At 35.2% G+C, this 19,449-nt stretch overlaps 1 non-coding gene across 1 annotated transcript; it reads left to right on the plus strand.

Moving 5' to 3' along the window:
• The first annotated feature begins 1,998 nt into the window (after positions 1-1,998).
• Positions 1,999-2,102, plus strand: LOC131932931 (U6 spliceosomal RNA). Its single transcript, XR_009384758.1, has one exon. It is a non-coding gene; the product is annotated as a U6 spliceosomal RNA (small nuclear RNA).
• Positions 2,103-19,449: the final 17,347 nt, after the last annotated feature.

Below are 19,449 nucleotides of genomic sequence, written 5' to 3' on the forward strand. Positions count from 1 at the left end.
TCATCTGGCTAATTATTTGCATGCTCTTATGTAAATGGCTTGACCTTTAGGGAAAACTGTCGGTTTCACTCAAAGCCCTCGACGAGGGCTAAAAGGTGACCGCGAGTGAAATTCTCTTTATATGAGCTCTATTACGAAAAAAAATTTTCCTCCGACGACCCCCCTTGAAATTTTGTGAGGTGGTAGGAGAACGCCTTGGGGTGTCACAAAAAACTCGCCATGTCCGGGAAAAATTTGTTAAATGGATCAAAACTGACCAGTCGTATTTCCCTATATAATCTTTGTATTTTATGGGAAAAACAGAGGGTGATTTCAAAACGGATTTGATGGCACTTACCGTCTTTACATCTGGCTAATTTTTTGCATGCTCTTAGGTAAATGGCTCTACCTTTAGGGAAAACTGTCAGTTTCACCCAAAGCCCTCGATGAGGGCTAAAAAGTGATCGCGAGTGAAATTCTCTTTATACGAGATTTGGTCATTTGGTCTATGAACAGGGGAAGTAGCTTTTTAATGTAATAATTTTTAAATATTTTGTATTCTCTTTTCAAGAAAAAAACAAAAATCATAGAGTATAGCATTGTTTTAAATAAATATTTTGTTATAAATTAAGTTTTGCATTGTACTGAAATTGTAAAAATTAATTGCGAAAGCAATTTATTATAATACGAGCCGACCCGTGGCGTATCATACGCCGCTATTTAGTTGTTTTTTTCTACTTTTCAGTAATACATAATTTGACAGTACCAATGCTGCCACTGAAAATATTTGCTTTAAAACACTAAACCCCCATTTCCCTCCCCCCCCCCCCGTGAAAGCAGCCTCCTCTTAGTTACCTCCTCTAAGTTTAAAATAGTTTCAAACTGAATTATCTGCCCCAAATAGCCGTCACCAAACCCGACTCTACGATTGTTTTGTAAATATTTAGCTTGAACTACAACTCACCTGACCATGTGAGGGGGGTGGGGGTGGTAGCGATAGAGAGGAAGAGAGGGGACTGCAAAGGCGCGCTTGCAGCTTGCTTTCTAACTGATCCCAGAAGAGAATTATATATACGAGCCGACCCGCAGCGTATCATACGCCGCTATTTAGTTGTTTTATTTTCTACTTTTCAGTAATTCATAATTTGTAAATTCGACAGTACCAATGCTGCCACTGAAAATATTTGCTTTAAAACACTAACCCCCCCCCCCCCCCACTTCCCCTAACCCCGACCCTACACCCCCCCCCCCCCCGTGAAAGCAGCCTCCTCTTAGTTATTTCTTAGTTACCTCCTGTAAGTTTAAAATCGAACTAAATTATCTGCCCCTAATAGAAACCCGGCTGTACGGCTCTTCGATTTGTAAACATTTAGCTTTGTAAAAATTTAGAGTGAACACCGCTCACCAGACAATGTTGGGGTGGGGTGGGGGTGGTAGTGATAGTGATAGAGAGAAAGAGAGGGGACTGCAAGGAGGCGCTTGCAGCTTGTTTTCTAACTGATCCCAGAAGAGAATTATATATATATATAGATACGAGCCGACCCGCGGCGTATCATACGCCGCTATTTAGTTGATTTATTTTCTACTTTTCAGTAATTCATAATTTGTGAATTCGACAGTACCAATGCTGCCACTGAAAATATTTGCTTTAAAACACTGACCCCCCTCCTTTCCCCTAACCCCGACCCTACACCCTCCCCCCCCCCCCCCCCCCGTGAAAGCAGCCTCCTCTTAGTTACCTCCTGCAAGTTTAAAGTCGGTTCAAACTAAATTATCTGCCCCTAATAGCCGTCACTAAACCTGGCTGTACGGTTTGTAAACATTAACGTGACCACAGCTCAGCAGACCATGTGGGGGTGGGGTAGGGTGGTAGTGATAGTGATAGAGAGAAAGAGAGGGGACTGTAAGGAGGCGCCTGCAGCTTGTTTTCTAATGGCTCGCAGAGGAGAATTATATATATAGATAGATTTGATTGATACTATTGAGAAACCCCTTGCAGTTCTAATAACCGAGCGAGTAATAAGTTTGCGAATATTCCATCACTATTGGGGTTGATACAGAGAAGATTAGCATGGCCCTCGCGCAGAGATGACACGCAGAATCGTGAAGCATTTCCAAATTTAAGCATTTAAGATAGCAGCCAATCACCTATTAATTAATTATTCAATTCCTCATTTTTTTTGAAAACCTAAGCGAAGCTAGGCAGTATGCCTAGTATATATATATATATATATATATATATATATATATATATATATATATATATATATATATATAAATTTGTGTGTATGTGTCGGCCTACATAGGTCTATAATTTAAATACATGCCGCATACGTGTACATGTATGTGTATAAGCTTAAATCACTGCAGTCTTAATAGTAACGATGTTTATCTATAGTCTGTTAATAATACAGTTGGATGTAGCATTGTTTTCTCTATAGTTAGTAGGTCTACGTCATGGTGTCACTACACCCTTTTGTAATAATTGTCGATTCTACTTTAAACACTATTTAACTTTAATTACTTTAATTAATCATTAATAAAAAACATTTTACTTCTGTACATTTTGGAATTTTTTGCCTTGGTGTAACCCCCCCCCCCAAATGGTGTCACCCGCTGCGGTCCGCTCCCCCCGCCCTGCCCTCGCTACGCATCTGACAATACTACTTGGAAACCTTTAAAACGCACGACTTCCATCCCCATTGTTTTACGGACAATTTTAAACAGCAGTAAAAAAAATAACTGCCACGTCAAATAAAACTTTTGGTATTCCCAATTCTACGCAGTGAAATCGTGGACTAATATCTTGACGATTATAGAGAAACCAGATAATAATGTGTCATTTGTTGTGAATTTTGACTATGTAACTAAGCACTAATAAAGCAATCCATAGGTAAGTGTATTTGTTGGTTTAAAATATAAATACAGATAGCGAAGCGATAAGTCGTGTAATGACTAAGAAGTAGCATAGTTTCTTCCAGACTTTTTTCTCGGGGGGGGGGGGGGTAGCACTCAAAGTAGTTCATTAAAGTTTAGCCTGATTCTGGCGGATAATATACCTGCTAATGACTTACCTGCTAAATACAGGCATGTTAATAACTTACTAACTAATGTTACACAACATTAATTATACTACTTGGACAGTGTTGTCCCCCCGGAGGGGGGGGGTGTGGGTTCAAATTCTTTTCAGCATTTTATATTATATATATTTAAAAATATTATAAATCTGCAGCTACTATAAATATTAAAAAAATACTTTCTTTAAATATATTAATGCACTACTATTTATATCACTATAAATAAAAGCGTGGGCCGATTGTTTAAATACTTATAGCCCACGCTTTTCTTCTTTTTAGTGCATTTATAAAAGCTTGTAATTATAAACGTTTTTATGTATTTATTATTTTTATACTTTGTAGTATTAACGAGTTATACGCATGTTAAGACAATATAGTGCAGCAACAAATACAATGATACACAACTGTAACTGGTTGAACGGGCTCAAATTCCCGTGAGGCGGGTGTAGGTGTGACTTTCGTTGGTTAATGTGATGACGCACTAATCTCATCTCAACGCTGGTTGAGACATCCACGTCCGTAGAGTGGTTATACGATGCAACGAAGCTGGGCTGATGCGATGGAGAACAATGACGTAACATTCCGTCGCTTGGAACTTCCAGCGCCGGTTAATTATTTAAATAGCAGAACATTATTGTATATTTAACGTATTTTTTTTTGCTTTTTATTACATAATGTAATATGGGATTCCCTAAATGGCGTGCCCCCCCCCCCCCACCGCATTGCGGGGTCTGGCGGCACTGTATTTCTGCACCTGCGTGTTACTCATTTCTAAAAAAAAATTTCCACTGAAATTGCCAGTGATTTCCGTTATACTACATTCTAAAAATAGCTAGCTAAATTTTCTCACTCAAAAACATATTTAAGCAAGCTGTGAGCACTAGACTGTTTGACTTCTTGTATGCAGTGACCTAGTGCGCATCTAAGCAGGGAGGTAATTTACCTCTCTGTAGCACAGCACAGTAAGTCTAACAATTATAGTGTTGTACTTCTATGTAGTACTGTTATTTACTTTATATAGTACATAAGCGTACTATTATGTAGTACCGTAGTGTAATTTATAACACTCGGTGAAGTATATTATTTCCCAGTTTCGTGGAAATAGTCTAAAACCGAGTAAATTAGTTCAACAATCAACGTAGTATTTACAAAAAAACAGCCAGTGCAAATAGTAATAAATAAATAGTAATAAACAATTTATATGTAGTTCATTGAAGTTTAGCCTTATTCTGGCGGATAACATACCTGCTAATGACTTGCCTGCTAATTACAGACTTACTAACAGTAACATTTACTAATGTTCCATAACATTAACAATACTCCGTGTGGTCGCTAGGTCGGTTCACCCGGTGCGGCACTTCGTGGTGCTACTCCCCTAGAAACAAAGTTTATATATATATATATATATATATATATATATATATATATATATATATATATATATATATATATATATATATATATATATATATATATATATTTGTTTGTGTGTGTCGGCCTACATAGGTCTATAATTTAAATATATGCCGCATACGTGTACATGTATGTGTATAAGCTTAAATCACTGCAGTCTTAATAGTAACGATGTTTATCTATAGTCTGTTAATAATACCAGGGGCGGAACTACAGTGCCGCCAGACCCCGCAATGCGGGGGGGCCCACGCCATTTAGGGGCCCACGGCCGACCCTAATAGTTTTTATTATAGTTAAAAAAATCTAATTTTCTTGCAATTTTTTACTTGATGTTTGTTTTGTAAAACGATTACCATAGCTGCGGTTTGATTATCTTTATTCTATAGACACCATCCCCACGCTCTTTTATATTCTTTTTCCCTTTCTTTTTGAACCACTGTGAAAGCCAAGTTCTCTCTCTTCTACAATTAAACTTAACAAAGATAAGCAAACATTCAAACCACTTCCATGACTTATTTCCCTTTTTTAAATAGTCAAATTGGGGTGCTCATAAGCTCCTTTTAATAGATTTGTACTAAACAAATTAAAAAGCAATTACTTCTCTTACTAAATATTTTTTCATAAAGTAGGCTACTTACTAAAGAATGACCTTGTATAAAAAGGAAATGTATTTAAAATTAATAATATAAATACAAAAAAAAAAAAAAATAATCATAACACGAGACACCATTACTTCTACAAAGATTTCATGTTTTATATTCTTTTGGCTAGATAGATGTTAAGAGAACTCAAAGCAAATAAAATAAAACTGTTTTTCTAAAACACACTAATGCACTTACACACATGAAATTATGTAGTAATTTGTTTCAATTGAAAAAAAAAAACCATTTTTTTCAAAACCCGAACAGGCCAGCAATGAGTAACCTATGCTCTTAGTATATATGTATATATATATATATATATATATATATATATATATATATATATATATATATATATATATATATATATATATATATATATATGGGGGGGGGCCTAAAAATTTTTTTTGCGGGGTGGCCATTTTTTTCTAGTTCCGCCACTGAATAATACAGTTGGATGTAGCATTGTTTTCTCTATAGTTAGTAGGTCTACGTCATGGTGTCACTCCACCCTTTTGTAATAATTGTCGATTCTACTTTAAACACTATTTAACTTTAATTACTTTAATTAATCATTAATAAAAAACATTTTACTTCTGTACATTTTGGAATTTTTTGCCTTGGTGTAACCCCCCCCCCCCCAAATGGTGTCACCCGCTGCGGTCCGCTCCCCCCGCCCTGCCCTCGCTACGCATCTGACAATACTACTTGGAAACCTTTAAAACGCACGACTTCCATCCCCATTGTTTTACGGACAATTTTAAACAGCAGTAAAAAAAATAACTGCCACGTCAAATAAAACTTTTGGTATTCCCAATTCTACGCAGTGAAATCGTGGACTAATATCTTGACGATTATAGAGAAACCAGATAATAATGTGTCATTTGTTGTGAATTTTGACTATGTAACTAAGCACTAATAAAGCAATCCATAGGTAAGTGTATTTGTTGGTTTAAAATATAAATACAGATAGCGAAGCGATAAGTCGTGTAATGACTAAGAAGTAGCATAGTTTCTTCCAGACTTTTTTCCCGGGGGGGGGGGGGGTAGCACTCAAAGTAGTTCATTAAAGTTTAGCCTGATTCTGGCGGATAATATACCTGCTAATGACTTACCTGCTAAATACAGGCATGTTAATAACTTACTAACTAATGTTACACAACATTAATTATACTACTTGGACAGTGTTGTCCCCCCGGAGGGGGGGGGGGGGGTGTGGGTTCAAATTCTTTTCAGCATTTTATATTATATATATTTAAAAATATTATAAATCTGCAGCTACTATAAATATTAAAAAAATACTTTCTTTAAATATATTAATGCACTACTATTTATATCACTATAAATAAAAGCGTGGGCCGATTGTTTAAATACTTATAGCCCACGCTTTTCTTCTTTTTAGTGCATTTATAAAAGCTTGTAATTATAAACGTTTTTATGTATTTATTATTTTTATACTTTGTAGTATTAACGAGTTATACGCATGTTAAGACAATATAGTGCAGCAACAAATACAATGATACACAACTGTAACTGGTTGAACGGGCTCAAATTCCCGTGAGGCGGGTGTAGGTGTGACTTTCGTTGGTTAATGTGATGACGCACTAATCTCATCTCAACGCTGGTTGAGACATCCACGTCCGTAGAGTGGTTATACGATGCAACGAAGCTGGGCTGATGCGATGGAGAACAATGACGTAACATTCCGTCGCTTGGAACTTCCAGCGCCGGTTAATTATTTAAATAGCAGAACATTATTGTATATTTAACGTATTTTTTTTTGCTTTTTATTACATAATGTAATATGGGATTCCCTAAATGGCGTGCCCCCCCCCCCCCCCACCGCATTGCGGGGTCTGGCGGCACTGTATTTCTGCACCTGCGTGTTACTCATTTCTAAAAAAAAATTTCCACTGAAATTGCCAGTGATTTCCGTTATACTACATTCTAAAAATAGCTAGCTAAATTTTCTCACTCAAAAACATATTTAAGCAAGCTGTGAGCACTAGACTGTTTGACTTCTTGTATGCAGTGACCTAGTGCGCATCTAAGCAGGGAGGTAATTTACCTCTCTGTAGCACAGCACAGTAAGTCTAACAATTATAGTGTTGTACTTCTATGTAGTACTGTTATTTACTTTATATAGTACATAAGCGTACTATTATGTAGTACCGTAGTGTAATTTATAACACTCGGTGAAGTATATTATTTTCCAGTTTCGTGGAAATAGTCTAAAACCGAGTAAATTAGTTCAACAATCAACGTAGTATTTACAAAAAACAGCCAGTGCAAATAGTAATAAATAAATAGTAATAAACAATTTATATGTAGTTCATTGAAGTTTAGCCTTATTCTGGCGGATAACATACCTGCTAATGACTTGCCTGCTAATTACAGACTTACTAACAGTAACATTTACTAATGTTCCATAACATTTACAATACTCCGTGTGGTCGCTAGGTCGGTTCACCCGGTGCGGCACTTCGTGGTGCTACTCCCCTAGAAACAAAGTTTATATATATATATATATATATATATATATATATATATATATATATATATATATATATATATATATATATATATATATATATATTAATTTGTTTGTGTGTGTCGGCCTACATAGGTCTATAATTTAAATATATGCCGCATACGTGTACATGTATGTGTATAAGCTTAAATCACTGCAGTCTTAATAGTAACGATGTTTATCTATAGTCTGTTAATAATACAGTTGGATGTAGCATTGTTTTCTCTATAGTTAGTAGGTCTACGTCATGGTGTCACTCCACCCTTTTGTAATAATTGTCGATTCTACTTTAAACACTATTTAACTTTAATTACTTTAATTAATCATTAATAAAAAACATTTTACTTCTGTACATTTTGGAATTTTTTGCCTTGGTGTAACCCCCCCCCCCAAATGGTGTCACCCGCTGCGGTCCGCTCCCCCCGCCCTGCCCTCGCTACGCATCTGACAATACTACTTGGAAACCTTTAAAACGCACGACTTCCATCCCCATTGTTTTACGGACAATTTTAAACAGCAGTAAAAAAATAACTGCCACGTCAAATAAAACTTTTGGTATTCCCAATTCTACGCAGTGAAATCGTGGACTAATATCTTGACGATTATAGAGAAACCAGATAATAATGTGTCATTTGTTGTGAATTTTGACTATGTAACTAAGCACTAATAAAGCAATCCATAGGTAAGTGTATTTGTTGGTTTAAAATATAAATACAGATAGCGAAGCGATAAGTCGTGTAATGACTAAGAAGTAGCATAGTTTCTTCCAGACTTTTTTCTCGGGGGGGGGGGGGGGGGGTAGCACTCAAAGTAGTTCATTAAAGTTTAGCCTGATTCTGGCGGATAATATACCTGCTAATGACTTACCTGCTAAATACAGGCATGTTAATAACTTACTAACTAATGTTACACAACATTAATTATACTACTTGGACAGTGTTGTCCCCCCGGAGGGGGGGGGTGTGGGTTCAAATTCTTTTCAGCATTTTATATTATATATATTTAAAAATATTATAAATCTGCAGCTACTATAAATATTAAAAAAATACTTTCTTTAAATATATTAATGCACTACTATTTATATCACTATAAATAAAAGCGTGGGCCGATTGTTTAAATACTTATAGCCCACGCTTTTCTTCTTTTTAGTGCATTTATAAAAGCTTGTAATTATAAACGTTTTTATGTATTTATTATTTTTATACTTTGTAGTATTAACGAGTTATACGCATGTTAAGACAATATAGTGCAGCAACAAATACAATGATACACAACTGTAACTGGTTGAACGGGCTCAAATTCCCGTGAGGCGGGTGTAGGTGTGACTTTCGTTGGTTAATGTGATGACGCACTAATCTCATCTCAACGCTGGTTGAGACATCCACGTCCGTAGAGTGGTTATACGATGCAACGAAGCTGGGCTGATGCGATGGAGAACAATGACGTAACATTCCGTCGCTTGGAACTTCCAGCGCCGGTTAATTATTTAAATAGCAGAACATTATTGTATATTTAACGTATTTTTTTTTGCTTTTTATTACATAATGTAATATGGGATTCCCTAAATGGCGTGCCCCCCCCCCCCCCCCCCCCACCGCATTGCGGGGTCTGGCGGCACTGTATTTCTGCACCTGCGTGTTACTCATTTCTAAAAAAAAATTTCCACTGAAATTGCCAGTGATTTCCGTTATACTACATTCTAAAAATAGCTAGCTAAATTTTCTCACTCAAAAACATATTTAAGCAAGCTGTGAGCACTAGACTGTTTGACTTCTTGTATGCAGTGACCTAGTGCGCATCTAAGCAGGGAGGTAATTTACCTCTCTGTAGCACAGCACAGTAAGTCTAACAATTATAGTGTTGTACTTCTATGTAGTACTGTTATTTACTTTATATAGTACATAAGCGTACTATTATGTAGTACCGTAGTGTAATTTATAACACTCGGTGAAGTATATTATTTTCCAGTTTCGTGGAAATAGTCTAAAACCGAGTAAATTAGTTCAACAATCAACGTAGTATTTACAAAAAACAGCCAGTGCAAATAGTAATAAATAAATAGTAATAAACAATTTATATGTAGTTCATTGAAGTTTAGCCTTATTCTGGCGGATAACATACCTGCTAATGACTTGCCTGCTAATTACAGACTTACTAACAGTAACATTTACTAATGTTCCATAACATTTACAATACTCCGTGTGGTCGCTAGGTCGGTTCACCCGGTGCGGCACTTCGTGGTGCTACTCCCCTAGAAACAAAGTTTATATATATATATATATATATATATATATATATATATATATATATATATATATATATATATATATATATATATATATATATATATATATATATTAATTTGTTTGTGTGTGTCGGCCTACATAGGTCTATAATTTAAATATATGCCGCATACGTGTACATGTATGTGTATAAGCTTAAATCACTGCAGTCTTAATAGTAACGATGTTTATCTATAGTCTGTTAATAATACAGTTGGATGTAGCATTGTTTTCTCTATAGTTAGTAGGTCTACGTCATGGTGTCACTCCACCCTTTTGTAATAATTGTCGATTCTACTTTAAACACTATTTAACTTTAATTACTTTAATTAATCATTAATAAAAAACATTTTACTTCTGTACATTTTGGAATTTTTTGCCTTGGTGTAACCCCCCCCCCCCAAATGGTGTCACCCGCTGCGGTCCGCTCCCCCCGCCCTGCCCTCGCTACGCATCTGACAATACTACTTGGAAACCTTTAAAACGCACGACTTCCATCCCCATTGTTTTACGGACAATTTTAAACAGCAGTAAAAAAATAACTGCCACGTCAAATAAAACTTTTGGTATTCCCAATTCTACGCAGTGAAATCGTGGACTAATATCTTGACGATTATAGAGAAACCAGATAATAATGTGTCATTTGTTGTGAATTTTGACTATGTAACTAAGCACTAATAAAGCAATCCATAGGTAAGTGTATTTGTTGGTTTAAAATATAAATACAGATAGCGAAGCGATAAGTCGTGTAATGACTAAGAAGTAGCATAGTTTCTTCCAGACTTTTTTCTCGGGGGGGGGGGGGGGGGTAGCACTCAAAGTAGTTCATTAAAGTTCAGCCTGATTCTGGCGGATAATATACCTGCTAATGACTTACCTGCTAAATACAGGCATGTTAATAACTTACTAACTAATGTTACACAACATTAATTATACTACTTGGACAGTGTTGTCCCCCCGGAGGGGGGGTGTGGGTTCAAATTCTTTTCAGCATTTTATATTATATATATTTAAAAATATTATAAATCTGCAGCTACTATAAATATTAAAAAAATACTTTCTTTAAATATATTAATGCACTACTATTTATATCACTATAAATAAAAGCGTGGGCCGATTGTTTAAATACTTATAGCCCACGCTTTTCTTCTTTTTAGTGCATTTATAAAAGCTTGTAATTATAAACGTTTTTATGTATTTATTATTTTTATACTTTGTAGTATTAACGAGTTATACGCATGTTAAGACAATATAGTGCAGCAACAAATACAATGATACACAACTGTAACTGGTTGAACGGGCTCAAATTCCAGTGAGGCGGGTGTAGGTGTGACTTTCGTTGGTTAATGTGATGACGCACTAATCTCATCTCAACGCTGGTTGAGACATCCACGTCCGTAGAGTGGTTATACGATGCAACGAAGCTGGGCTGATGCGATGGAGAACAATGACGTAACATTCCGTCGCTTGGAACTTCCAGCGCCGGTTAATTATTTAAATAGCAGAACATTATTGTATATTTAACGTATTTTTTTTTGCTTTTTATTACATAATGTAATATGGGATTGCGTAGTCTAGCTGTTAATTATTTAATTATTTAAATAGTTATATATTTACAGAATTTTTTACAAGCTTTTTATTACATAAAGTATTATGGGATAGCGTAGTCTAGTGGTAAAGAACTAGACTGTTGACCAGACAATAGAGTTACATGACTAAAAACCTTTGCGCGCCTATTGAACGTGATGACGCGCTTTTGCCGTGATGACGCGTGTGGATAGAACTGCCTACTAATTTGGTCAAAATTTTAATTAATTGATAAAAAAATTATTTAGGCATCCAATTAAGTCAAATTTAATGTCACGATGCATTGTCTTCATGTCTTGACCCACGTACCAATTACGAACCGTATCTGTCAGTTAGAAGTGCCTGCAATTTCGCTCCGGCGACAAACATGATGTAAATTATCTTCGCTACGATGTAAAATAAATTGAAAGTAGTACTCTGAAGAAATAAAAAAAAAAACACATAATGTAGGCCGACAAAACAAAACAATTTTTCACTCTAAACAAAAAACAAACAAATTATACGCACAATACACCAAAACAAATAACGCAACATAATCTGTTTTATAATCATTGTAAAAAAACAATTTGACATAATGATTCTTAGAATATTAGTTAAGACAAGTGAACTAGGGGAAATAATCACTCTCTTAATATTTTGTGTTGACTGTTAAATAGTTGTAGTAGGTCCAGTGAAATTCTTGTTGACTGGAAGTACCGTTTGAAGAACTTGGTGAAGTTAAGTGAGTTGGTGTCGTAGTTCTTGAGCATTGAGTCTAGTTATGTTTAGGTATCGAAGTTTTATATGTGTTCTGAATGTAGTAGAGTATATCGAGTAGTCGAGTTTATCGTACGTAAGATTATTTTAATTCAGGACGGAACACACTACAAACAAAGGTAGGCGTTCTCTAGTTGAAGAATCTAGTTATTTAGGAATCTATATTACCACTCTAAAAGTATTAATATTTATTAAATAAGATGGAATTTATATACCTAATCCAGTGGCGGAACTAGAAAAAAAGGGCCACCCCGCAAACAATTTTTCTAGCCCCCCCCACCATATATATATATATATATATATATATATATATATATATATATATATATATATATATATATATATATATATATATATATATATATATATATATATATATATAAACACAAAATACGAACATAAGATACTCATTGCTGGCCTGTTCGGGTTTAAATAGAATTTTTTTTTTAAATTAAAGCAAATTACAACATCATGTCATGTGTGTAAGTGCATTAGTGAGTTTTGTGAAAACCAGTTTTATTTTATCTCTGATATATTACCTGTGACCTCAAAATCGGGCAAAAGAATATAAGCCATGCAAGCTTTGTATAAGTAATGGTGTCTCGTGTTATGTTTATTTTTATGTTTTTTTGTATTTATATTATTATTTTTAAACACATTTCCTTTTTATACAATGTCATTGTTTAGTAACTTTTTTATAAAAAAAATAATTAAGAGAAATAATTCTTTTTTAATTTGTTTAGTACAAATCTATTAAAAGGAGCCCTATTTGACTATTTAAAAAAGGGAAATAAGTAATGGAATGGTTTGAAAGTATGCTTATCTTTGATAAGTTTTATTGTAGGAGAAAGAGGACTCCGCTTTCATAGTGGTTTAGAAAACAAAGGGAAAAAGAATATACAAGAGCGTGGGGTGGTGTCTATAGAATAAAGATAATCCAACCGCAGCTACGGTAATCTTTTTTTTTACAAAACAACCATCAAGTCAAAATTGAAAGAAAAAAAAATTAAGTATGAAAAAAATTATTATGGTCGGCTGTGGGCCCCTAAATGGCGTGGGCCCCCCCGCATTGCGGGGTCTGGCGGCACTGTAGTTCCGCCCCTGACCTAATCGTAAACTTTGATTTTTTAATTTAAACTTTTTTATATTTAATCAATAATTCTAGCAGTGTCTAAAACAATTACCTGTGTTTGATTTTTTGAAACACATCCCTTTATTTAGGGCAGGGGTCGGCAACCTTTTGAGACGAAAGAGCCAACATTTGCAAATTACAAAATTTCCCAGTTTTCAAAGAGCCACTAAGATTTTTCTTTCAAATTGTGTAATCTTTGATTAGGATTAGGTATATATATATATATATATATATATATATATATATATATATATATATATATATATATATATACATATATATATCTAATATATAAAGCTCAGTTCTGTAAAGTGTGGCAAAAAAGTTTGTCGTTGACACTTCTATGGATTTAAGTGTTAGATTTTTTATCGTGCTCACAGTCTAAATTTACGAGTCAAAAAATTACCATTGAAAGTCTTTAAAAACAATTTTCATTCTATTTACTTAGAAAAATAATTTTCAATTATGAACACGACATAAATTTTTTAAAAAGTGTATCGACGTTTATAAAATTTCTAAAATTGTGTCGGAAATGTATTGACTGCACAGTTACGTCCCTTTAATAAAAAAATTCTTAAGAAGAAAGAATTTACATTTTATTACTTTGTTTTTGGTGTTAAGAGAAAAAAAAAATAATTACATAATTAGCGGGGATTGATTAAGTGCAATGTCGTTAGGTATTTTTAACACTGCCTTTTATTTATTCTATACACTGAACATACTGTTCAATATTTATTTTTTTTAAAATCAATAACATTTAATAAGCCAGGTCCTACAAATCCTATATGTTTATTTCTTTCCATTTACGGATAAGCTTGGAGTATTATCATTTTTGTTCACTAGATTGAAAGAGGCGCGTCCGCCGGCGCCCTTGCACGGTTCGATTTGGCACCCTGGGCTATCATGTGAGCGCTATGCTGCATAGTTTTGTTTTTAACAGTGCGATAGACTATGGGTAAGAAAGGTTACTATAGTCTTTAAGTGAATCAAATCCGGGCATCCTCCGGCACCCCGACAGGGTGCTATTTGGCGCCCCGGGCCTTCCGGTATACGCTATGGTATATACGTTCGCGTGAGTTCAAAAGACTATGAATAAGTTATGTACTATAGTCGTTTACTAAGTTCAATCAGGCGGTGACGTCATGGTGCGTCCTCTGGCGCCCAGACAGGGTGCTATTTGGGGTCCCTGGCCTCCCGTGTTTGGTTTGGCGCCTACGTTCGTTAAAGTGAGTGCAAAAGACTATGAATAAGTTGGGGTACTATAGTCGTTTATTAAGCTGAAACAGGCGATTCTGCCCCGGGCTAGACTCTGAGCACTGTGCGTTTATGTTCGCGTTAGTGTTTTCTTTGTGTTTAGGTTGGGTTTGCGTTACTGGTTGCGTTTTGATTTGGTTCGTTTTTGTTCTTTCTTTTTTCGTTTTCGTTTGTGTTTTATTTTCTTTGCGTTTGTGTTTGTATTTGTGTTTGTGGTTGGTTTTGCGTATGTATTTGGTTTGTTTTCGTTTGTTTTTTCGTTTGTGTTTTTTTCTTTGGGTTTGTGGTTGGTTTTGCATTTGGATTTGGTTTGTTTTCGTTTGCTTTTTCGTTTGTTTTTTTCTTTGTGTTCGTATTGGTGTTTGTGGTTGTGGTTGGGTTAGTGGTTAGGTTTTTGTTTTCGTTTGTATTTGTAATTGTGTTAGCGTTATGTTTGCGTTTTGTTGTTTTGGTTTTGGTTTGGGTGTGCAATGCCGGGTTTATGATGATTACTAAACACACAGGTAATGGTCTTTAACAGAAAGGTTTTTCACAGAAGCCAGAGCAGGGCCTGGCCGGGACGGCTAGTATATATATATATGTATATAAAGAAATGAATGTGTGTGTGTCTGTCTTATATTTATTACTAAGCCCAGAGGAGTCGCAAGGCGGGGGCCGGGGGTGACACCATATATAAATTTTAGGGGATCCAAAATTTCATATCACTATAACACATAAACAATACCAATTTAAGTATGTCATCAAAATTGAATAGCAGTATGTTATAATAAAGCTACAATTTTTAGATTTTCAAATAAATCCTACAGTTAAGTATTCATGAGGTAAAATATACTGTTTTCACAAGATGTGTTATAATTATTACGTAATAATATTCAGAGAGTTTTATTGTGGTTTTTCAAACATGCGTTAGTTACGCTTGGTTAATTTAGCAATTCTTGTGAAATTTATTTCCCTTGAATACAATTTTGTTATTTTGATTTTCAAATGGGAGATAAATCGTTGCTTAACTTTACATTCATTTCAAATTCCTGCACCTTAGATTGACCGCTTACATATAAATACAACTTTAAGTTATTATTTGCTACTGTAAAAATTATATAGAGCTTAAGTTCTAAACAAAATCAACTAAGGCAGTTGAAGTAGAGTTCACATTTTTTTTTACATATGAAGGGGTGGTATAGTCAGAACTCTGTCCAGCTGCTTTTAATTTCCCTAACGTGAGTCAGGTACCCTTCAGAGCTGGGTAGGCTAAGGGACGTTCGAGTCTGGGCCGTGATCCGAACTCGAGACCGTCCTGAAACAATCGAGAGCTCTACCACTCGACCACGCGTTCCTTTTCATACGAATATGAGCATGCATAGGCCCTATATGTTTTCTTTTTTATATTACAGAAGCAACAGCACGTGAAAAACGTATTTAATCAATAGAACTATATTTGCTTAATATACAAGAATACTTAAACATATATACTTTATAATAGAAACGCAATAATAGTGTAGGTTGTTTATATTTTGATAAGCATTTTTCTTACTGACTATTTTCATACAGGAAAGATCTATAACAGGCATTCAAAGTTCGAGGTGAGAAGATGGAATCTATAAGACTGAATTATATGGGATCTCTAAGACTGAATGATATTTTATTTTTCATCAACTTGGCTGAAATTGTTACCGAATGGCTGTTTTTTGCGGATGTTGTTACAGCTAAAAAAGGAATTGTGTACGGACCATTCGACCCTAATCTAGTTATGGCAACCCTGATATTCACGACAATAGCAACTTGCATTTTTACTGCAGAAATTTCGAATAGTATTGTGAGATTTTTAAAACAAAAGGAGCTTATCGATTCCGATTGCTTGAGTGTTGCTGCCATTGTTATTGTGGAGATTCCCCAATTGGTCATAAATTTAGTCGTCGCTCTATGCCGGGAAGTGCCTATCAGCAGGTATCAGTTAGGTAAAGCCATTGTTATAATTATCAGCATGATCGCTCGATTGGTTATCCTTGTTGTAAGATATTTTCAGAAAAAGCGCAACGATGAACTCAAGAAACACCAAAAGAAGATTCGAATTTGCATACTGATCGGACATAGTTTACTGATTTTGTTTTCGGTGATTATGTTATGTTGTAATTATTTGGCGAGAAACGATAAAGGCGAAAAATACTTCCGTCGGCCTACGACAGATTTTGATGAAACCTTAAATGAGAAGCCGTATATCAATGACGTCAGTGTCTTTATGTACCTACCCGAGCTGAACCCAACTCACGAGCTGAACCCAACCCATGAGTCATCAGTCAAGTCGGCCAACTGGGTTCGGATGACGTCATTGAACAATTTACTGAACGAAAAAGGAGAGTTATTTAAAGTAGATGTTGAAAATAAAACCCCAGGAACAATGGCGATGGCCTTGTGGAGTGGCACTGTAAGAGGAAATGGTGAATGGAATTTAGCTGGCTGCTACCAAATAATAAATTTTATCCCAAATATTGCTGTAAGTTCAACATGTGAACATCTAAACAAAACAAGCTCAGCTTTTAAAACCTATCTAATCAAACTTTATTTCAAAAAGCCAGAGGAAACATTTCGTTCACAACTTTTGGGGGAAATCTATGTCAATATAGAGATGATATCACACAATCAATGCAGGGAAATTGATAATTACGCCGAAAGTTTAGAAGAAATGAAAAATAATTCTTCCCTCGTTTTTCACTACTATCGTGTAAGAAGCAGCGTCAGTTCAGAAGATACACATCTTTTACGGAGCAAAGGTCAAGTCAAATTTTACAACAGCAATGACGTTGATATGACAGATGTCAAAAAAGTATGGAAGACCGGTTGGTGCAAATGTGAGCCGACTGGAAGTTTCGGCCCTGTTTTTTCTAAAACTTATAAGGCCTGTTAGTTGCAGGGGCGTAGCGAGGGGGGGAGGCGGGGGTGCGGACCGCACCGGATGACACCATTTAGGGGGGTGACACCAAGGCAAAAAATATCAAAATACATAGAAAAAAACTCGAGGGGGGGGGGTGCAAATCGAAAGTTTGAGGGGGGGGGGTGCAAATCGAAAATTGAAAGTTTGTCCCTGGGAAGGGTCTCTATGCCTCTGGGGGAAGGGGGGTGACACCATTAAGTGCCGCACCGGGTGACACCCGACCTCGCTACGCCACTGGTTAGTTGTTACCTGTTTAAGATTGTATGAAATATGTTTGATGCATTGATTCTTATCCTTATTTTTTTTATATACAGTTTTAGTATTTTCTTTTTGATACATTATTTTTATTATCTTTATTCACACATCATCACATGTAAATAGATCTACACCGTTTTTGATAAAAAATGAATATACTTTTTTTTCTAATATAATGATGTCGACAAAAAAAAATGTTCAAGTAGTAGTTGTTTGTGGAAATATTATTGATTACTGTAAAAAGTTTAATGTATAATTTGTTATCCGCAGCAACCCAACAGTATTATTTACAATTGATGAATTTCGCAGTTAATTAATTATCATACATGTATGCTTAGTTTTGTTAAATGTTCTGAAAACTTTCTATTTTGTATTAAAGCAACAAAAAGCAAACAAGAAAACAACTTATAAATTTATTATAAAAAATTAGTGTACATGTGTCAAAAACTATATAACATTCCCATGTTTCAAAAATAATTATTTAACATTAAAATATTATTTTTGGTCTTATTAAATAAAAAAGCTTCTGTAAGTCACGTAGCTAAAATACATTTTCATTTCATGTTCCAGTTTTTAAAACCTTTTCTTTTATTATTATTGTTTTTAACTACCACGATGTAAACTTATGTCATTGCTATTTTATTATTATTGTTTTATTACGACGATGTGAACTTATGTGAGTGCTATAGCAGCCTCTCAAACTTTGCTGTCTTAAAGGATCACCACATAAAGGCACATTCACGACAGCGTGGTAAACTGATTGGTAAAAAGCTAATCATGGTCTAGCGGTAGAGAGCTGGACTGCTAACCCGTAAGTCTCGAGTTCGAATCCGGGTTCTAGTCAATAGACCGTCCCTGAGTCCACCCAACTCTGATGGGTACCTAACTCATGTTAGGAAAGTAAAGGCGGCTGGGCATAGTGCTGACCACACTATGTCTTCATATTCCGAGGTCACAGAAACAAGTGAGCTCTACTTCACTTGCCCCATAGACCGTCAGGTTTGAAAGGGAAACTTTACAAAGAGCTAACCACCCTTTGAATGCAGAGAATACATGGGGAAGAAAAAACGGAGTAAATCTGTTACTCTTTCCTCGGAATTTACAGTTATCGTGTGGCCAAGTCACGTTTACTTTCCCCGACCTAAGTATGGTATGCACCAGAGCCGGGTGGACTTAAGGGCATCCTTTACGCCCAAGCATATTAACCGAACTCAAGACTTTTTCTTTTAAAGCATTCGTTCTATCGCTCATCTACCCCATCCCAAACTTTTAGGTATCTAAAGTATACATTTATAAAATGCTGCTCCAACTTATAATTTGAAATAAAGCTAAAACTATCTATAAACTACTAAAACTCAAGTTTGTTTACATGTTTGAATGTTTATTTGTTTTTTTGTTTGTTTGTTTGTCCGTTTGATTACAGGAGAGAATCTGCACTGTGTAGAGCTGTAAAATAATATGTAGGTAGAGAACAATTTTCTTTTTTAGACAGGCTGTTAATCACAATTTAATTTAAAGACGTTAATTAATTTATTGATTTATTCATTGGTAGATTAACCACATTAATTTTAAAAGTTCAGAACAATGACTTTACTTATAGAGAGTAGTGGCGTC

The sequence above is a fragment of the Physella acuta genome, unplaced genomic scaffold (assembly GCF_028476545.2).
Source record: "Physella acuta isolate Inbredline_101_S28 unplaced genomic scaffold, ASM2847654v3 ptg002323l, whole genome shotgun sequence".
Lineage (NCBI taxonomy): Eukaryota > Metazoa > Mollusca > Gastropoda > Physidae > Physella > Physella acuta.